The sequence below is a fragment of the Nilaparvata lugens genome, chromosome 3 (assembly GCF_014356525.2).
Source record: "Nilaparvata lugens isolate BPH chromosome 3, ASM1435652v1, whole genome shotgun sequence".
Taxonomy (NCBI): Eukaryota; Metazoa; Arthropoda; class Insecta; order Hemiptera; family Delphacidae; genus Nilaparvata; species Nilaparvata lugens.
The window spans coordinates 61,917,401-61,937,818 of record NC_052506.1 but is presented as its reverse complement, the minus strand read 5'-3'; the positions used below and the strand labels follow the sequence as shown (position 1 = coordinate 61,937,818).

At 33.2% G+C, this 20,418-nt stretch overlaps 1 protein-coding gene across 3 annotated transcripts in view; it reads right to left on the bottom strand.

Moving 5' to 3' along the window:
* LOC111061083 (5'-AMP-activated protein kinase subunit gamma-1) overlaps window positions 1–20,418 on the bottom strand; it is a 281,502-nt gene that overhangs the window by 195,524 nt on the left and 65,560 nt on the right. The window contains exon 1 of one of the 3 annotated variants that reach the window (XM_039424288.1): window positions 6,632–6,650. The exons of the other annotated variants lie outside the window; for them this stretch is intronic. The gene's annotated coding sequence lies outside the window, so the exon portion shown is untranslated. Of the gene's footprint in view, window positions 1–6,631; window positions 6,651–20,418 lie in introns of those variants that run through there. 3 annotated transcript variants of the gene reach the window in all.

The following is a 20,418-nucleotide window of genomic DNA, read 5'->3' as shown; positions in this document are numbered from 1 at the left end:
ATAATAAATAACATAGTTATCTTTACCAGAACTAGAACTACTACCTCCATCCATTTTAACACGTTGCCTTTTCAACAAAATGCTGCTTTTCAAGATTCTACCTACATTTGTAAAAGTTTTAGGATAGTCTAAACAATGATAAAATATTCAACAGGTCCAGTAATACAGGAAGTTTCTTTTTATGAAACACAACTATGTCCTGTATTATTTACTTGTAATACAGGCAAATGTCTTGTAAATTTTTTTACAGCGAAAATTGTTAATGAAACACAAACTTCTAAATTTTACCTGTAATACAAGAACTTTTCCTGTATTACAGGACTCGTAACTTTTAAGAAACAGGCCCAGGCTGTTATAACGCATTCGATTGCGACTTCAAAAATTATTTGTTAATTAACGTTAATTTAGGAAGAGAACTGTATAATTTCCAAAGGCCCCTTTTTCTCAATTTTGTGAAATGGTGAGTTTTAACGTGTTCAACAAATGTATGCAATTTGAAACTATGAATCAGATTTCTCAATACAAAGGATTATATAAAGTAGATTCAAAAATTCCACAGTTTAGGAATGGTCCAGCTACACTGGACAAGGTTCATAGAAAGAAAAACACAGGAATATCTCCTTTTTTAAATTATGATATTGCTCCCTGTGAATAATTGAGAGGATATTTACTTCAGATGAATTGATTTTGCAATTAAAGCACGTGCTTTGTGCAATAGAAGTGTTTTGATATGGAATAGAGTATTCGTGATTTTCTGATTTTTTTAAAACTCCAGATATTTTTCAAATTCTAATTGCTTCTAATCTACCATAATGAATCAATAAATTAATCAAAGTCATCAATTGAAGAGCAAGCATAGGATATTCATGTGATTTGAATGTCACTACTGAACTGATAATTTTTAGATTTCATGGGATGACAAGGTTAATTTAATTTCTTCAATTCGGTGAAGATATATGAGATAGAAGAGGGAAAAACTTCTTGACAGGAAAAATTCAATTATTTCATATTTTTAAATTATTGAGCTTTCAAAATAGTCTCAATTCTGTAAAATTATAATTTTACAAAAATAGAAGGTTTCATATCGAATCTGGTACTATGATTTATTCGTTATTGACTCTTCATTTTCCAAGGTTTCAGCGACTTCAACTTGAGATATTTTACAACTGATTAAATTTTTGTGAATAACTCGCTGAATATTGCAAGGGATGGTATAAATCAGAGATGGTAGAGATTTTCAGAAAGTCAATGGATGAAGGCGATGCACCGAAGACGTGGCTGAGTTGATTATGGAGATTTCTCGAGATCAGAACCTAGAAATATTTCACAGTGAATAGGAAGAACTTTTGACGAGTTCATTGAAAATACTTTCTATTCAGCATTCGCTGTTCGCCCACGTCATTTTCAAAACGCCATTTATCGGGTGATTTTTATATATGATTTCAAAAACCAAAATCAATCGAGCAATCTGGGAAGACTGATTCAATGAAATCACAGAGAAAGTATGCCGTTTACATAAATTACATTATTCGTCTATGGTTGTACAACTGAACTCATCAAAATATGCGTTTACCTTGACAGGACTGTGAAAAAGATATTTCATTCGAAGAAGAACGAAGAATCAATAACTTCCTTATTAAAAAATCCGAGAACAATGAATAAATTATCAAGTACAGCATCTTAATATCAATAGGATCTTCGATGATAAATGACGCGTTATGATAAATCTCCAACTTAGTCAGATTCGCAATCATTTGTGATATAATGTATTTAAAGAATTGTAAGAAATTCATGCTGATGGACATTACACTAATAATTTCAACCAGAATCCTGCCCTTTGAAGAAAATTATTACTTTGGGATAAAATAATTTTTTCACCTCTTATAAACTACATACCTGTATGAAATGAAGCAGATCATCATCAATTTACGATTGAGAATTTTGAATTAAATTGATAATATTTGAAATTACTCTTGTGAGGATATTAGAACAAATGCTATAATCGAAATCAATCAAGCCAAGGTTGACTTTCGAATCCTTACAATCTCAAATCAAATAAAAAGAACTGCGTGATATAGTAAATTATTTATTGTAATACAGTCTGAATGTTATTGGTAGTCTAAACTCTGAATCAATTTTATAATAATATTACATCAACTTATAATACGCAATAAATGATATGAATGACATTTCAGATCTATATTTTTTCAACTAAGAAATGAATCCATTTAATTAAATAGCTTCAATGTTTTTACCCTGAGATTTCAAACAAATTGCACTGCAACAGCCAATGATTTGAGAAATTTACCGGCAAAAACGACTATGACTACTATTTTTTTGAAGACGTTATTAGGCTGGTTTTTTTTCATCTGGATTTAGAGAACCATCAAGGACTATTACTCACATTTAAATTGATTTATCACTACTTGGCAGTTCCACTAGATGTAGTACACGATTGTTGTTTGTGGTACTGATAAACTAGAATCACTAATATTCAATTTTAGTAAATCTGAGCTTTGGCCAAGTTAGTTATCATTCCAGTATATTTACTGGAGAATTAGTATTTCGTTTCTATAAATTCGAAGAAAGCCACAACCATCCAATTTCCTTTTCTAGGCAAACCTAGAATAGGTCAAGTATCTTTCATTCCCATCTAAGTATTCATTATTTTCTATCAAATATCAAAGGAACGCCACCTATTATACTATTTTTCAGTTTGAATTTTGAGAAGATAAGATGTGAAGTTTCCACAATGAAATCAACAAAAAAATCTCGCATTCTGATCTACCTGAAATTCAGATCAACATCACTTTGTAACAATAATTGACCGAGCGAAGTGAGGTCTAAGATTGAAGTCGACGGTTTGGCATTTCTCTTAATGTTTAAATGTTTATATATTGCGCATTTACGGCAAAACGCGATGATAGATTTTCATTAAATTTTAAAGGTATGTTCCTTTTTACATTGCGCGTCGACGTATATACAAGGTTTTTGGAAATTTTGCATTTCAAGGATAATATAAAAGGAAAAAGGAGCCTCCTTCATAATAATATTAGAATAAAAATCAGACTATAGAATTATTCATCATAAATCAGCTGTCTAGTGGACTATAATACTACCCGTTCAAAAACATCGAACATCTTTAAAATGTATCTTTCCATCAACGTTGTAGACAGTTGCAGCCAAACCTGATAACACGGCTCACACTCACATTCCGGGACGACACGTCACGGTACGATAGGACAGAAAGCTCTATGTTTATTTAGGATTTTTTCTAGACATTTTAAATTGATAAATCATTTATTAATTTTTTGAGAAAACATAACAACAGGTCAATGTAACTTACTGAGGTCTACTGTTCACAGAACTACTAGTATTCGAGAGTTCAAAGAGAACCCATCACATGATTCAAAGTTCTGCCAAAACATCAAATAATAAGGTAGATTGAACAGATCTAGTTTCCTCGAGTGTTAATGACTTTTTGAAAAGAGAAGTGTCTAGCATTGCTTTATTGAAGGTTTTATAATAGCCGTTCAAGCACCACGCGTTGCGTTGAAGCCGATATTTAGTGTGTCCTTGGCCCAAAAATGTGTCATCTGTTGTCTGAAACGGCAGCTAGTTGAAAATAAACAATCATTAGTATGTAAATTCATTAGGACAGGACATCTGGCTCAGACGTTCCGAACTGTTGGCTTCCCACTTTCATCCACATTGTCTGTCGGTCCAACATGCCACATTGCATAATATCATGGTGCAAACCCTTCTCGACTTCAAAATGTCAACCCTTTTGAAGACTAGACTACTTAATCTCTTATGATTGAAAAACTATGAGTTCAAGTTTGTACTACACTTCATTGGAATTGAAAATTACGTTTGAATTTTTCAGCATTGGTAAGAAAGACTTATTTGCGAAAAATGTCAGATTTAGAAATTTTTCAATAAATTATCTTATTTAAATGTTTTCTCTTTAAATCCAATAAAATAAACAGGTTTATTTGTTTATTTCTTTTGGATCTCTTACTTGAGCAAGTGAGCCACAATATGGATCTAACAACATATTTTATTAATTTGTTTTGGCATTTTATAGTATTTATAGCATTAGTATGATAGCATTTTATAGATGATTGATTTTCTTTGGAGATAAAATAATAATATTTTTGTTCAAAGGCATAGTATGCCTATCATGAATAGTGTTTATGAACAAGAAAACTTCTTCAAATACATTCATTGGCAGCTATTTTATAAAATTCATTTTATTTTGTAGTTCAATTTTGAAACCATGCATTTTCTTTGATGCATATTATACAGAGTAGGTGAAAAGTCCGAGAACGGCTTAATATCTCATAAACAGAGGTAATTTGACAGTACGAGTAATTGGGGATCCTACTCAAATTGAAAATACTACTTTACTATGACTTTGAAAATCTGAAACCGCCATGTTGAATGAATCTTTATTTTTTTAAATAGGAAGGTGGTCATGCGATACATAATTTCGATACAGAATTTCAAGAAAAAATGAATGGTGGAAACCGCATATCGATATCTCAAACCGTTTCGATGATATTCACATTATTAATCAATACTATTCAAAGCAGAAAGGAGACAAAAAAGTCCGAGAACGGCTTAATCTCATACACAAGGGTAATTTGATGATGGGTGTGATCGGGGATTCTCCTCATATTGAAAATACTACTTTACTATGACTTTGGAAATCTTGTCCGCCATCTTGGATCCGCCATATTGAATGCAATTTTATTTTTTTGAAAAGGAAGGTGGTCATGCGATACATGATATCGATACAAAATTTCAAGAAAAAATGAATGGCGAAAACCGCAAATCGATATCTCAAACCGTTTAGAAGATATTCACATTATTAATCAATACCACTCATGTATTTCATTTCTGATATGCATGGTATTGATTAATAATGTGAATATCTTCTAAATGGTTCAAGATATCGACTTGCGGTTTTCGCCATTCATTTTTTCTTGAAATTCTTTATCGAAATCATGTATCGCATGACCACCTTTCTATTTAAAAAAAAGTTGCATTCAACATGGCGGAACCAAGATGGCGGACCAGATTTTCAAAGTCATAGTGGAGTAGTATTTTCAATTTGAGTAGGATCCCCAATCACACCCACCGTCAATTTACCTTTCTGTATGAGATATTAAGCCGTTCTCGGACTTTTCACCCACCTGTATGTTACAAAATATGTCAGTAAAGAAAATTAAATTCATATTTCAATTATTTGCATTAAAAACAGTGGAGGGGTGGGGAAAACCATGAACATGGAGTGTAATCATCATATCCATTGTAGTACTCTCACTAGTACCGTAAATGCAAAACAACAACCTACAACTACTTTCAAATAAATACTGCGCCATACTGTAATACATTTCAGCTATAATACTTTTAGTAAAGCTATAATACTTTTTATAAAACTATAAAATATTTTTGCGATCTAACAGGTTGACACTTTCAACAAGTTGGCTTTAACTTACATCACTCAATGATCACTTGAAACAAAATACTGAATCACATGTACTTGGCTATTTAACCCACTGATAGAGAAAACTCATGAATTACATGGAAAGTGACGGACATAATGAAATCTGATTGTATGTTTTTAATCTTTACAAAAGCCTTCGATGTTGTGTTGCACCCATTTTCCCCTACAATGACAACATTGTTAAGGTCAACCGTTCCTTGATTGAAGAAGACAAGCCATCATCTTTTAACAAAGCAGAACTTGACGGGTTGGATACAATTTCTCAGTCCACCCACATCCAGGGTAAAACAACTCATGTTACACAGATATAATTCTGGAATAATCAAACTCATGTTGAACGGAGATAATTCTGGAATTATCAAACTCACGTTAAACAGATATAGTTCTGGGATTATAGAATTCATGTTGTAAAGAGATATTTCTGGGATTATCAAACCTAAATGGATTTTGATTCAGTATATCAAGACAAGAAATACTATCCAATCACGAACATAACTCATTCAACAATATTGGAAGAATGAAAATATTGATGAACAGACTAAGAAGTGATTCACAGTTCAAAAAAAGTCAATGGAATAATTAATAACATCTAAGGTACTATTTTAATAATAATCTTCTTATTTGCAAACTACATCCATGTTTTGACTTGAGAATTACAAAAGAGGCGTTGGGTCTTACAATAATTAGAAATTTAGATTAAATAACTTCCAAAGAGTTTCAAGAACTTTAGTTCCAAGTGTAAAACACCTGTAGGCCTACCTGTTCAGAGGGATTGTTACTTTACTTTCATGTGACAACAGTTAGTTACAGTTTTCAATAATTGGTTCCCAATCGTTACTTCTAGATCTTCTCCACCTATAAGATATACAATATGAAACTACGTTGAATGAAGAAAACCCATTCACTCTTGATAGATTAATCAACCAACCCATTTCAAGTTTTGTCAATTTGTTGAGTCAGTCTGGAAATTATTATTGAGTTACAACATTAGTAACAATCAAGGCAATAAATATCATGTTTTGTGAAAATAATTTTCTTCTAAGAGAGCCCTGAAATTCCACAATATAAGCACAGTGTTTAATTTCCTAAGCTGATGAGAATGAATTGAAAACCACTCACCAATATCACTGAAACATGATACTCGATGACAAACGTGGATGAGTACACTGGATACCCAATAACCTAAATTAAATTCCAACACTATCACAAACCACTACTCAGCGCGCAAAGCACATCTTCAAAGGCAACATTTGGAGAAGTGCTGGAGTGTATAGAACTCAATTTGTTTCCAACCGAATTAATAATGCACGAGCACGATAGCTGATAAACAATGGGAACGGTGAAATGATGTTGATATAGGCGCGCTGCACTGGATAAGTAAAGGACGCTGGCAGGTTGTTGAATCAAACTGGCAGATCTATTATTCAATGGAGGCTGAGTCGCGTCGCGTCGCGCGGCTACTGGGACAAGACCACGCACAGGCGCTGGCGCACGCATGCACACTCACACCACATGCGACAAATAGTGCGTCCGCTCTATCATAAAAAATTATCTGATTGAACATCATGTGTGTTGAGCTCCATGTACTATCAATGCATTGTGGTCGCGAACTAAAATGGGAATATAACTGGATTTTTATCGGGAATACTATTGTAATGATAGAGACACCTTTGAAAAATAATTATTCATTTTAACATTCACGTTTCTTTTTTTTTTAATTAAGTTCAATGTACTGTACCAATAGAAAGTAACATTTTCCTCGTCTATTTCTCTGACTTTGTACTGATGTGTTTCATTACAGTGATACTTCATTCATACTTCATACATGACATTCAAATATTCGAGTATTTCCTCCATCTCTATAGGGATATTTTTATATGCTTAGTTATTCATGAGATATTTTGTGAAACATTAAACTCGAGGGAAACAATTTCTTAAGGGGCAATCTAAGGGGGATCGTCAGATTACACAAGACCTCATGAGAAATATTGCAAATTTATAAAAAGGATCAAAGCCGTTTAGATTTTGTATAGACTTGAACAGCCCTAAATGGTCATGTTCATACTTTATTCGTGTAACTTGTTCTAGATATATATTGAGAAAGTGTCAGAATTTCTCTATTCAATTCAAAGCTTTCTTGCTTCTCAATTTTTCCATGTTATGGACACTATTTTCTCTCTGTAGTTCCCATGGAAAGATTATTATCTTTTGTTATGAAGCAATGTACTGAAATTCAACAACTTCCTAACTTCTCATTGTTATCAGAAGACATCAAGAAAGTTGGCCATACAGATTTTGAAAGGGTGCTTCCTATAAACTGCATCTACTCCAACCCAGACCCGCATCCCGCATCTCAGCGTCAGGCTCCTTCTCAACATATTTTCTCACAAAGTCAAGAATTCCTCGTCTTGTTTTCACATATTTTCCGTCGCACTCTTCCAAATGCGCGCTTGATGATACACAGCGGAGCACTTGACTAGGGCAGCCTAGTTGATTCCAATGTTTATTGGAAAAACATTGTGAAATCCGCATTGCGCTGTTCATTGTACACAAAATTACATGTTATTTGGAACCTAATTCCAGCGGGACTCGGAAAACTAATCATAACCCTATAATATTACAGTATTAACAATATTATTGATTCTTATCCTATTCACAGCACATTTTAAACTCTACGTTCGGGATTAATCTATGCCTGTATTTTGTACATAAATTGTAAATGTTTGATGCTTGCAGCCTTGTGGGATTCATCAATATAGTTAGTTGGATGAGATGAATTTATTGAATAATTGTTAAATTCAAATTTGAATTCAAAATGTATTAATTACAAAATGTTACTACATTGTTTAATTCATCTGTGACAATATATATCATGGGCAATCCATATAACACTTCAAACATGACAATATGTCAATATTACTGAATGCGTGAATACTCTTTCTGATGAATACGGATTCTATACTAATAAATACTGTTTCAAAAGCAGGCACTCTACAACTGGAAATCGATGTGACATCAATAAGAAATGGCATTGTTGACATTACAAGAGTTCAAATAAACAAATGACACCATGTTCACGCACGCAAAGGTCCTTGACAACATCCGCAGTAAGTGGTTAGTGACCGTGTGTTTCCGGGTCGATTTTGATTAGATTGCAATTTCTATTTTATTAATTCACAATATCAATCGTGAGAACCAGGTCTTCGTTAAACTCTACAAACGTTTGCCAAATTCTAAAAGTCCGAGTTTTGGTTTACAAAATTCACTTAATAATAGCTCGTATTTAGTAAGAAAGTATTTATTAAAACTTACAAAGCATACAAAACATGAATAATATTATTTTTTCAAAATCAATCTGACATTTTAATTTATTTAAGCTACCAGGAGAGATGTGATAAGCGGATGAAAATAATAAACCGATAAAATTGGTCAACTCTTTCATATAGGATCAGATTCGATTTATTTTTAATTTGCAAAAGTATAGAACTAATTAATCACGTTCCTGCATTCAAACATTACGTAAGCAAGTGCTTCATCAAGCAGTACCTGCCTTTGAGTAATTAATATCGAGTTCCGAGTTGAAAATATTCTATAGCCTACATATGTGGATGGTTAGGCTACACAAAAAAGTTCTATCCATTTACAACAAAGTGTAACTTGCACAACGGTTTTTTTGAAGATAATTATCAAGATGAAGAGGAAATAGCAGGAATTCAATTTTGTCTGATTAAAAATAAACTCTATTTGCTGAAACAGGGATATCAATGGGCTGATATTCCGGGTTGCTATAATTTATCAATTTCAGCAATCTCTAAGCTGGACGCACGAAATTGGCTGCTAATGAAAGATACATGATAAGGTTAATTGGGATGGGAAAGCTCTCAGGTAACCGATCGAATTATTTATTACTCTCTCCTGGAAGTTATTAGGAAATATGAATTGGCAAGGTGAATTGGCCAAGTGGGTCAGAATCATATGATTATAGACTTTGAGATAACATCCCAGCAACATGTTCATAGAATATTCAACGAAGTGTGCGAAATATTTTGCAAACAAGAGGACGGTCTCAGATAGTCTGTATTTTGCGAAACAGGCCTTGAGCATGAACAATGCTTGGGCGATATTCCAGCTTTCACATGCATTAATATTTAACAAGTACGAATGTGGAACCAATGCGCTGGAAGAGATCAAAAGGCGTAAAATGCTGGAGAGTCGTGGGTGGCGTGAAATTGGCTACATCAAGGCTCTGCTCTGCACTCTACCTAACTCGGAAGAAAAGCGGAAAATATCATTTGATGTAAATCCATAAATATAACATAATGGATGTACACATTCAATATATGTGATTATTAAACTACTGTACTGCACTTGGGCTCTATACTTGTATTTGGACTGCATTGAAAAAGCTATTAGAATACATTAATAATATAGAAATACCCATATAAAAGTTTTTACAAAAATATTTATATATATCATTTAATGACAAAAATACGAAGTGGAAGAAGAAACAGACCCTTATGATTATGTTCCAAGTATTGTCGCTATGCTGGCTGAACCAATTTATTCTAATGTGGATTTCTTATATATTTTCATTACTATACAGTATCAACTATTATATATTGTACAAGTATGATGTGATGATATTTTTGGAAGATGTCAGCTTCATGATTGAACAATTATTTTGTGAATTCTTTATTCATACAATAAGTATATCGAAAAGATAGGTAGAGGAAAAGTAAGGTGACCTTGTGCTATTCCTATCCAAAATTTAGACAAGGTTACACATAGTCAGAAATAGGTCAAGTCTTGTAGTTCTTCACTTCACAAAATTTTCAGTCATTAAATATATCCAATTTTTTTCAAATTTAGATGCTTCAAAACCAAACTTAGAAGAAATATTTCACATTATTATAACTAAAATAAGAAATATTCACATATTAAAGACATAATATTTTAAGATTAAAAGTACCGAAAAACAAACTAGAATGCAGAACTACATGATTTTCTGTTTCGAATTCGACAATGGGATACGTAGAAGCTGAGGGTACGGAGTATGCCTCAAATTGAGACTAGCACAATACTACCATACACAAGTGAAATTGGAAATTTTTCAAATAAGGATTTTTGTTTGATTTGACTTGACGTCATGCTGGTACTGGGTAACGATTTTAAAAGGACCCCTGTATACAGGTAATCTTAATCAAAAGTTCATTCTGAGATAAAATATAGGTAATACAATCTTTTTTAAGAAATATAAGATAAAATTAAGTATATCTGCTTTCTGGATTAATATAACTCTCTTGGGGTACTCACTCCTTATCGCAAACATATAAAATACTAGCACACATACTAACATAATGTGAATCATTTTCTTATAGCCTCAAAAATAGCTGAAGAGGTGTAATATTAGAAATTTAATATTCGAAAGGTGCCAACAAATAATAAGCCCAATAAACGCGGCTTTCGAGTGGTAGGCATACTATTAAATTTGGCTCATATCACTGTTGTCAGAAGTAGACTGACAAGGCTCAAGACAAGATAAGCTATATACTACTCGTCCCGCTTATTTATGAACAGGAATAGGAACAGTGTCTCTAAACAACGCAGTATTTAGTTTGACAGTTATAGGGCAATAAAACGCAAAAATAAAAACCAGGAATTTCATAGCTCTGATATTTGAAATTCGGTTGGTTTATTTCATGAAGGTGGAAACTATTGAAAAATAGTGAATAACCAAGATTTGGCAAGTTTGACAAGACATTAACAACTTACTAATTATTATGACAGAATAACAGAAGCACAGTGCTTCACTATATACTCCATACTCCTACTTGACTAGCCTTCTAGTTTTGTCTATTATTGATGATGAAGTTGTTTTCATCACACCAGTACAAGCTAGATATAGAATGAACTTTCTATGTTCAAAAATAATTAAAAAATACAAACTTAATAACTGAATCAATTATTGTTGGACAATTCAACACTGAAACACTAACATCATGAGCGACATTTAAGTGATTTTGAAGAATAAATTATAGTTCTCCGGTCCTAAGTCAATCACAACACATTCGGAAACGGTTCAATGAGTGATCAACTAAATATGTGAAGCGTATTGTGATCACTTATGTGAACCGAATTATGAATGTTACAATGACATTTATAAAAATGATAAATCGAATATTGAGCAATTTTTAGATGTTTAATGAACATATTGAGCAAATTATTTGTTGTTTTATATTCCGAAAAGACTAACTAGACAACAAGAAGCAGTACAAAGTGAATATGTTCTGTAGTTTATCATAGTAACAACTTTGATACCATACTTATCATAGTATCATCATCAAAAGCAATTTATGGATCTATTACATTTTTAGCGCTGTAATCCAGCAATGCGACAATAATCGGAAGCGTAACGTGTGAGATACAATGCAACAAACTTCGTTGCTGTAATGCTACACAGTTTCAAAGTTTGATTAAATTGGAGCCAAATTTACACAAAAATTGTATCATCAATAAATTTAGGTTTCGAATGGAATTTGGTTGAGACAGACGATAAAGTTTGTATGTTTCAAATCTTAGTTAACGAGTTTCCAATCTGAAATGGGAAGTCTCTATTTATTCATGAAAAATTCGAAAGAACCAAAATTCCCTATAAATATTTCTTCACCAAAACCAAGTCCGGCGCTCTCGTGAACGGAAGATACATTCAGCTATGAAAGCATTACATATCTAACGGATATTGTTTTCCGAAATATATTGTTTAAATGGTATTAAGAAGGAAGTAGAGAGTATCAGACATGTAAAAATATAAATTCATTTTAGTTGCTAGACCTGACCAGGGATTCAGGAAGTTGTAACAAGCTGTAGAAATAACAGGAGCAACCCATAAGTAGGCTAATTCAGGAAAGAAAGCAACTAAGCAATGAGTGCACATTTCTAGTGTTACGTAGAAAAGTATACAGTATTTACAATCTTGTATAGGTTCTCATGATACAGGCAGGCATCTTATCGGCAGCAATTTCTACAAAGATGGACTGGCGCTGTCATCAGAAGCAACAGGTATTCTGCGCACGTTCTTCTTGTGCGCAGTGCACTTTGATTGTTGCACAAATAGATCTTAATAATTTCACTCACTCTGATTTCTAGGTAAGTATATTTTAAACGTTTTCCAGTCAATTGGAATAGACTAATGGATGTCATCATAGGAGTGGAGATTGATCAGTGAAATTCACAGATTAACAAAAAAGAAGAAACATGGATATGTGAAAGTGGTAGGTATTCCATGATGTGGAATGACCAAGAAGAAAGAAGATAGAAGAATAAGTGTAGTGTTAATATCAAAGTGGAAGAGCTGAGTATGTTATCCATTTGGGTATAGCCTGCTTATTTCAAATTTGTTTCATTCATCTAAATTCAAAGATTACGAAAGTGAGCAGTAAAAGTTTAAAAATCTGGTGTGGCGCACTCACACAACTTTCCTTGCCGTTATGAAAATTTATCACTTGACGCTAGTGTTCACGCGCATAAAAGTCTACTATTCAAAGATCCAAGACAGCTGGTGACAAGACAATAACAGTGGAGACACAAGAAGTCTGCTATCTCTTCATAGTTAATGATTCAATAGAATCTACAGTTGCCAAAAGTTTGCAATTAAAATAATAACATTTTCTCAAATTTCAAGCTTATTTTCAGTTTCAAGTGAAAATGTTACTGAACATTAATTGTAGAGATTTTCATGCTTAATATTTTCCACTGAGAATTTTTTGTTTAAATTGTATCTGAAGCCTGATACTTGAGAATCTAAAATCAAACTTTGCATATATGGGGCGGAGCTCCTGGAATTTTTACAGATATGAGACTTGTGGCAGTTGATAGAGCTTATCAATGACTATTTTGGGTATAAATTTGATTGGAATCGTTGGAGCCGTTTTTGAGAAAATCGCGAAAAACCCTGTTTTTGACAACATTTTCGCCATTTAAGCCGCCATCTTAAATCGCATTTGATCGAAATTGTTCGTGTCGGATCCTTATAGAGGAAGGACCTTGAGTTCCAAATTTCAAGTCATTGTTGATTGGGAGATGCGATATCGTGTACACAGACATACATACATTCATACACACACACATACAGACCAATACCCAAAAACAACTGTTTTGTACTCCGGGGGCCTTGAAACGTATAGAAATTTAGAAATTGGGGTACCTTAATTTTTTTCGGAAAGCAATACTTTCCTTACCTATGGTAATAGGTCAAGGAAAGTAAAAATGAAACTAGTAACTTAGTCATAGGAGAGGAAATCGGAGAACAGTTACAAAATAGAAACATGGGAGTGATTAGACATTATACAATATTATGTCAAATATAACTATTTCTACTACGCTATTTCAAACAAAAATAAAACACGTTTGAATAGACTAAAAATCTGGTGTGGCGCACTCACACAACTTTCCTTGTCGTTATGAAAATTGATCAACTGACGCTAGTGTTCCCGCGCAACTCAAGTCTACTATTTAAAGATCTAAGCCAGCTGGTGACAGGACAATAACGCTGCAGACACACGAAGTCTGCTATCTCTTCATAGTGAATGATTTAATAGAATCAACAGTTGCCAACAGCTTGCAATTGAATAATCTTATTTTCTTGAATTTCGAGCTTATTTTCAATTTTAGGTGAAAATGTTACTGAACATTAATTGTAGAGATTTTTATGCTCAATCTTTTCCACTTGATTTTTTTTTTAAATTGTATCTGAAGCCTGATAATTGGGAATCTGAAACCAAACTTTGCATAGATGGTGCAGTGCTCCTGAAATCTTTACAGATATGAGACTTGTGACAGTTGATAGAGCTTATCAATGACTTTTCTAGGTATTAATTTGATCAAAATCATTGGAGCCGTTTTCGAGAAAATCGCGAAAAACCCTGTTTTTGACAACATATTCGCCATTATAGCCGCCATCTTGAATTGCATTTGATCGAAAATGTTCGTGTCGGATGCTTATTGTGTAAGGACTAAACGTTCCAAATTTCAGGTCATTCCGTTAACTGGGAGATAAGATATCGTGTACACAGACGCACATACACTCATACACACACACACACACACACACACACACACACACACACACACACACACACACACACACACACACACACACACAACACACATACCGACCAATACCCAAAAACCACTTTTTTGGACTAAGGGAACCTTGAAACGTATAAAAATTTAGAAACTTAATTTTTTTCGGAAAGCAATACTTCCCTTACCTATGGTAATAGGGCAAGGAAAGTAAAAAGTGGATCAGTGACTATAATTAAATATAAATTATTCGATGTTATTATATAATGAAGCTGGGATAAATCAACTCCAACGTCAACAAGGGTGAAATTTATTTCATTATGCAATTGAACTCATTTGACTAACCTTTACCTCACTGGTATTACCCAAACCAATTTGAAATTAACTAATTTGCCACAATAATTCCCAAACATTCTAGTGAAGATACGATTTCAAGGTAGAGTGTGAAATTGTTAGGAGTATTTGAAACATTAGAAATGTTTCATTTTTTTTTTACATTTGATATAGAATTTATATTTCCAATAGCTTTTCTTTGCACCAGGAAGTAGTTATTGCAATCGAGTCTTTTTAATGCTGTTTTGAAGTATAGTGAATTAAATAAATAGCAAAATACATTTATTTATAAATGAAAATAGCCCTATAAACATTTTTGGTAAATTCAGAATGTTCATGCAGAATTTCAATTCAATCAGTTCGGATGTTCAAAACTAATTATGTCATCGTCTTACATTTATTTCCTATCCCGTACATGTTAATTTAAAGTCTTTATTTTATTAACAGTATATACGATGTAAGATATACTGTAGAAGAACAAGATTAAACTCTGAAATTCACATTTATTTATTCATTCAAAAGTAAGAATTATTACTCTACATTTCAATTTTATCCATTTTTATCAGTTGCATGCCCTGTATTACACTCTGTTGAAGAGGTAGTATTGGATAATACTGTATTAACTTGAAACTCGACTTCTGCTCAAAAGTTTAATACTGTATAACAAGAATGTAAGGTACTTACGAAATTTAGAAAATTGGATTTGAATTGAGTAGCATGAAAAGATAGTCAGAGTTTTCAGCGATAAATCAAAAAGTGTGGCGGAAAAATACTAGCACTAATCGGATTAAGTTCCCTCACCATCAGATCTGCTCACCCCTTTAGCAACGTGTAGACGGCAAACGAACTAAACCCAGTTACAGTGCAACCTGTCAAGCTGACAGCTCAATTATGGACTGCTATTCACAGAGATTACATTAAAAATGCATCTTCGCCAGTTCAATGATCGCCATGGTCTATTTAATCTCAATATATAAAGAGAGGGTTGCCAGAATCCACTTGGAATAAGAGATTGTCATAAATAAACGCACAGGAGGCTAGAGTTTACTTCGTTATCATTGGCAAACAACCAAGGTAATGGAAAATACCAAGAGCAATTTCGTGTGATAAATTGCATTCACTGAAATGTCGCTTATGAAAGTCTTGTCGGTTATCATGCCGAGTTTCTCTGAAAAGACAGGTTGGGGCTAGATTTTGTCAAAGACATACTTCAACAGCAATATTTTGAGTAATAAACTTGTGTTTTACTAAGTACTCGATTTCCAATAATTGGGATGCCAATTGATGATTGAGATTCTTTGAAATAGGATACAATGTTCCTACTCTCATTACAAAAAAAATAATTATTTCATGCGTTAGAAATGAATTGAAAGAGGTAAGCTTCATTGAGCTACAACTTTTGAATGAACAAGATATATATTTCCATGAAGAAGAAAGCCACTATGCCGCGTTAAATCCTTTTACAACAAATACAAACTTCCTAATAAGTTTGATCATAAGATTACTGGTTAGAATAGCAAAGTTAGCGAAATTTTCATTTGGAATTATGAACCTTCGATGGGGTGATATTCTGATTCCTAATGTTGTACAGTATTCTCAAATTCATAAATATTAATTACACTAGCCGTCAGGCTCGCTTCGCTCGCCATATCCGTCTAGCCAGGACCCCCGACTGGATCGTCCAAAAATGAGATCAGCGGGCTCGCTTCGCTCGCCTGCATGTAGACCTCAGCGGAACCTCTGTACCGAATTTGAACGTATTATGTCAATTTGATCACGAAAAACACCTGTTTCTATATCGGCGTATCTTTGGCGAACAAAATTCTTCCACCTCAGCTAAACCTGTGTACTGAATTTTTCTAAATATATTTCTATCAATTATTGAAAAAGGTGAGGAAACGCAGAAAACGCTAATTTTGGCTAATTGGATAAATTGGTATTTAGGAGGTCATAGATAAATGCATTTCAATCTTCAACGTGGTGCCAACCTAACAAAGTCAACTCAACTTAATGCCAACCTGACAAAATTTTTAATTTAGTTACCAGAACTACAAACTGTTTCGAAGATGTACTCTCTCTAGATTATAGTTCTATATTAACATATGGTATGGACATTTCAATTATAATTTTAAGATATTGGAATAAGAAGAATATACATGCTAAAAGACGAACTTTGAACCCTTAAAAACCACCCTTAGAGTTAAAATATCGCCAAAAGATTTCTTAGTGCGCCTATAAAGGGCCAACTGAACATACCTACCAAATTTGAACGTTTTTGGTCCGGTAGATTTTTAGTTCTGCGAGTGAGTGAGTGAATGAGTCAGTCAGTCAGTGAGTGCCATTTCGCTTTTATATATATAGATTATAAAGTCAGTGAGATTTTAAAGATAAAATCACCTGTAGAGTTTTGCTTACAGAGAAATGAATGAGGTATTCTGAAGATTTGTGACAATAGACTTAAATACTTACATTCAGAAAATTAGCAACCGGATTAGAATTGAAATCCCAAGCTTTGTTGGCTTCAACTTACCTGAAATAAGAAGAAAGAATACTTCATTTTCCAAACTTTTTCAAATTACATTACTTTCATAATCGCAAAAATGACTTGTAATGATTCTGTCTGAAAACGAAACAGTACGTTCCCAGTAAAATGAGGACTACTGGTATTTGAAATATGCAATCGAATCAAGACATTTTCTGAAAGTAGAATTTTGATTTGACGAGGCGATTGACCAGACATCTATCAGTCTAGAAACTCAATGATATTGCAAATAACAAGTGAATTGCAATTTCGCAACCTCTCCAACTGGAAACGACAAGAGTTTGCAATAAGGGACAAACAAGAAATGTTTCAATGGATTTTTATAATTATGGTACTTTATGTAAAAATATATATGTACCACTGGATAGAACTCAACAAAAATCAATACGTAATGAGTAATCTATAAGAATGCAGTTGGAATATTCAAACACCACATCTCAAGAAGATATTTTTCAAAAATATACTTTTTTCAAATACTAATTCAAATTTTTGGAGGAACTGTTCAATCAACTGATTTACTCAATAAATCTGGAAAACAAAATTTACAGGTATACCCCCAGTGACTTACATTGAACATTCCTAAAAAACAGTCTTATAACAAAACAGCAAGAACCATATTTCCAGCTAAAACTAGTTTTGCGACCAAGAACAAAGTAAAACTTGGGGAGAGAACAATGCTCCTTTTTAAAAGAAGGGGAAACTTGATAGAGGAGGAAGTATGAGGATATGAAGGGGAAATTCAAGAGGTCCTTCCTTTGCATCTATAGTGAGGTCCACGTTATAACGGCAGTGGAGAAAGATAGGGGAGCAACGTTGCCGATCCTCTGTCTTGTCAATGCCATCTATAGACGGTAGCTGATACAGGTTTATTGATGTAATAATAACTGTTCATTCTCGCTTAAAATGATCAAATATATTTTATTAAGCAAGAAATTATATTTTTCAATAATTTCATAATCAGATAAAATATTTTGTTAATCAATTATCAATTCTACATTGTTAAAAGAAGATCTGGCAACAGAGCAAAGCGGGAAAGAAATAGCGCTCTCTGTTTTGTTGAAGGGAAGACGAGGATAGCAATAACATTGCTGATCAAATACTGCCATTACGTGGACTTCATTATAGGGCTAGGGGACTTTCTTGCATAGAGGAATGTGCGGCATGCTGAAATTCTAGGAAAAAATGTGCCTCCCATATTGGTTGGAATGTTGATTCTGATTAAAAGTGATTCTAAAATCGAGAAAACTAAAGATTAATGACATGGGAAATAGGATTTCAATTTATTTAATGAAGCTAACTAGTATTAATATTTTGTTGGAATTGGTTTGCAATAATTGACTTTTAGCTCAGAGGAAACATAGATACTACTACTTCGATGTCTCTTGAATCCCAGAAAATACTGGTAATTCCCACATTTTCAAGTTTCCTAATTCAAATAAATCAGGTAGTAGCCCAGTACTATTCAATTTCATCCAATAATATAATTATTTGCCATCCTATATTACTTACATGACTGTAATAACCACAGTAACAATTATACGCATATTGTTGTTTTTGAAAAGTATTTATTCTCAAAAGAATATCTTTAGGAAGGTAAGAATGAAAACAAGGAATAGTTTGACTCTGCAGATTCTATTGTTGGAATTCTTCTTTCTTCTTCTTTCTTTCAGGGAGAGGTGGAAATTTCCGAGATGTTTTGTGTCGTATTCAGGAAACAAAATTGAAAGAGCCCAGGAGCGTAATATTGAACAATACATTTTGGACGAGGGATTGAAGGTGAACGGCCTCATCTTGGAGACAGTCTCCAACAATATTATACGGACAGCCTTACAAAGTATTGACAGTATTACAAAACATGATGCAATATTCCTCGAAGATAATTTTTATAATAATGTCGAGTAGGAATAGGGAGAGAGAGAGAGACATCTACTTCCATCCACTCTGGGTAGAAGCGATAGAACGGAACTGGAAATTTAGATGTTAGAATTATTTTGAAGATGACTAAAAAAATAAAACCTTAAGTATCACATAATTCTCATCATCTCATGCCATTCAGTCAAGAGATGCGAACTTAAAGACATGAGCTCTAATGGTATTTCTGTTCAACCATCAAATTACAAAGATTAAGTGTATGAGAAATTGATAATGTATTCTTCTGCGTGCCACTGATAGGGAATAATGTATTTTATGTTCTTAATTCATATTCGGCTTGCTATTAGAGTTTCCTCAGGAGCAACTGTGTTTTCTGCCTTATTGAAATTGAAGATGAAATTCTGTATGCAAGGTGAGATCTGTTCAGAAAATCCAAAAATCAATTGAAAATGAAGTTTAAAATCGTTCCAATCCCCCAAATTCAATTACTTTATTTTAACTACTGTTCTGTTTCAAAGACAAATGCAGACACCAGACAAAGTGAACAAACAACTGAGACATGCACTTATAAATAATTATAGGCCTATTGATGATAAATTAGTCCAGTCACTATACATTGCTGCATGCAATTTATATTGAAGTTCTGATTTTTTAATATATTACTTGGGTACATGAGAGAAGTCCAGAACCAATTTCTTCATGCAAAATTTCCTTGTGCTAGATACAGAGACCCAAAAACCTCGTATTTTCGGCTCATTTTCCAGTTTTCAACTATTTCTGCCAAATCTCGTAATCGGACAGAAAAATTTTCTGTCGCCTTTATTGAAATTATAAAATTCTGAATAAAATGAGATCATTCGGAACTCTCTATCTCCAATGAGTACCGAGTTATGATTTTTCAAAAATGAGGGAAATTTGAAGAAAAAATCTATTTTTATGAATTTTAGTTTTTGATCAACAATATCTGCCGATTGTTACCATTTAGATGTATAATTCAATATCCCTCTGGGCGTATTTTTGTGTTTTACAATCTGAGATCGCGTAGAGCGCTCGATCTCATATAGATATCCAGTTACAC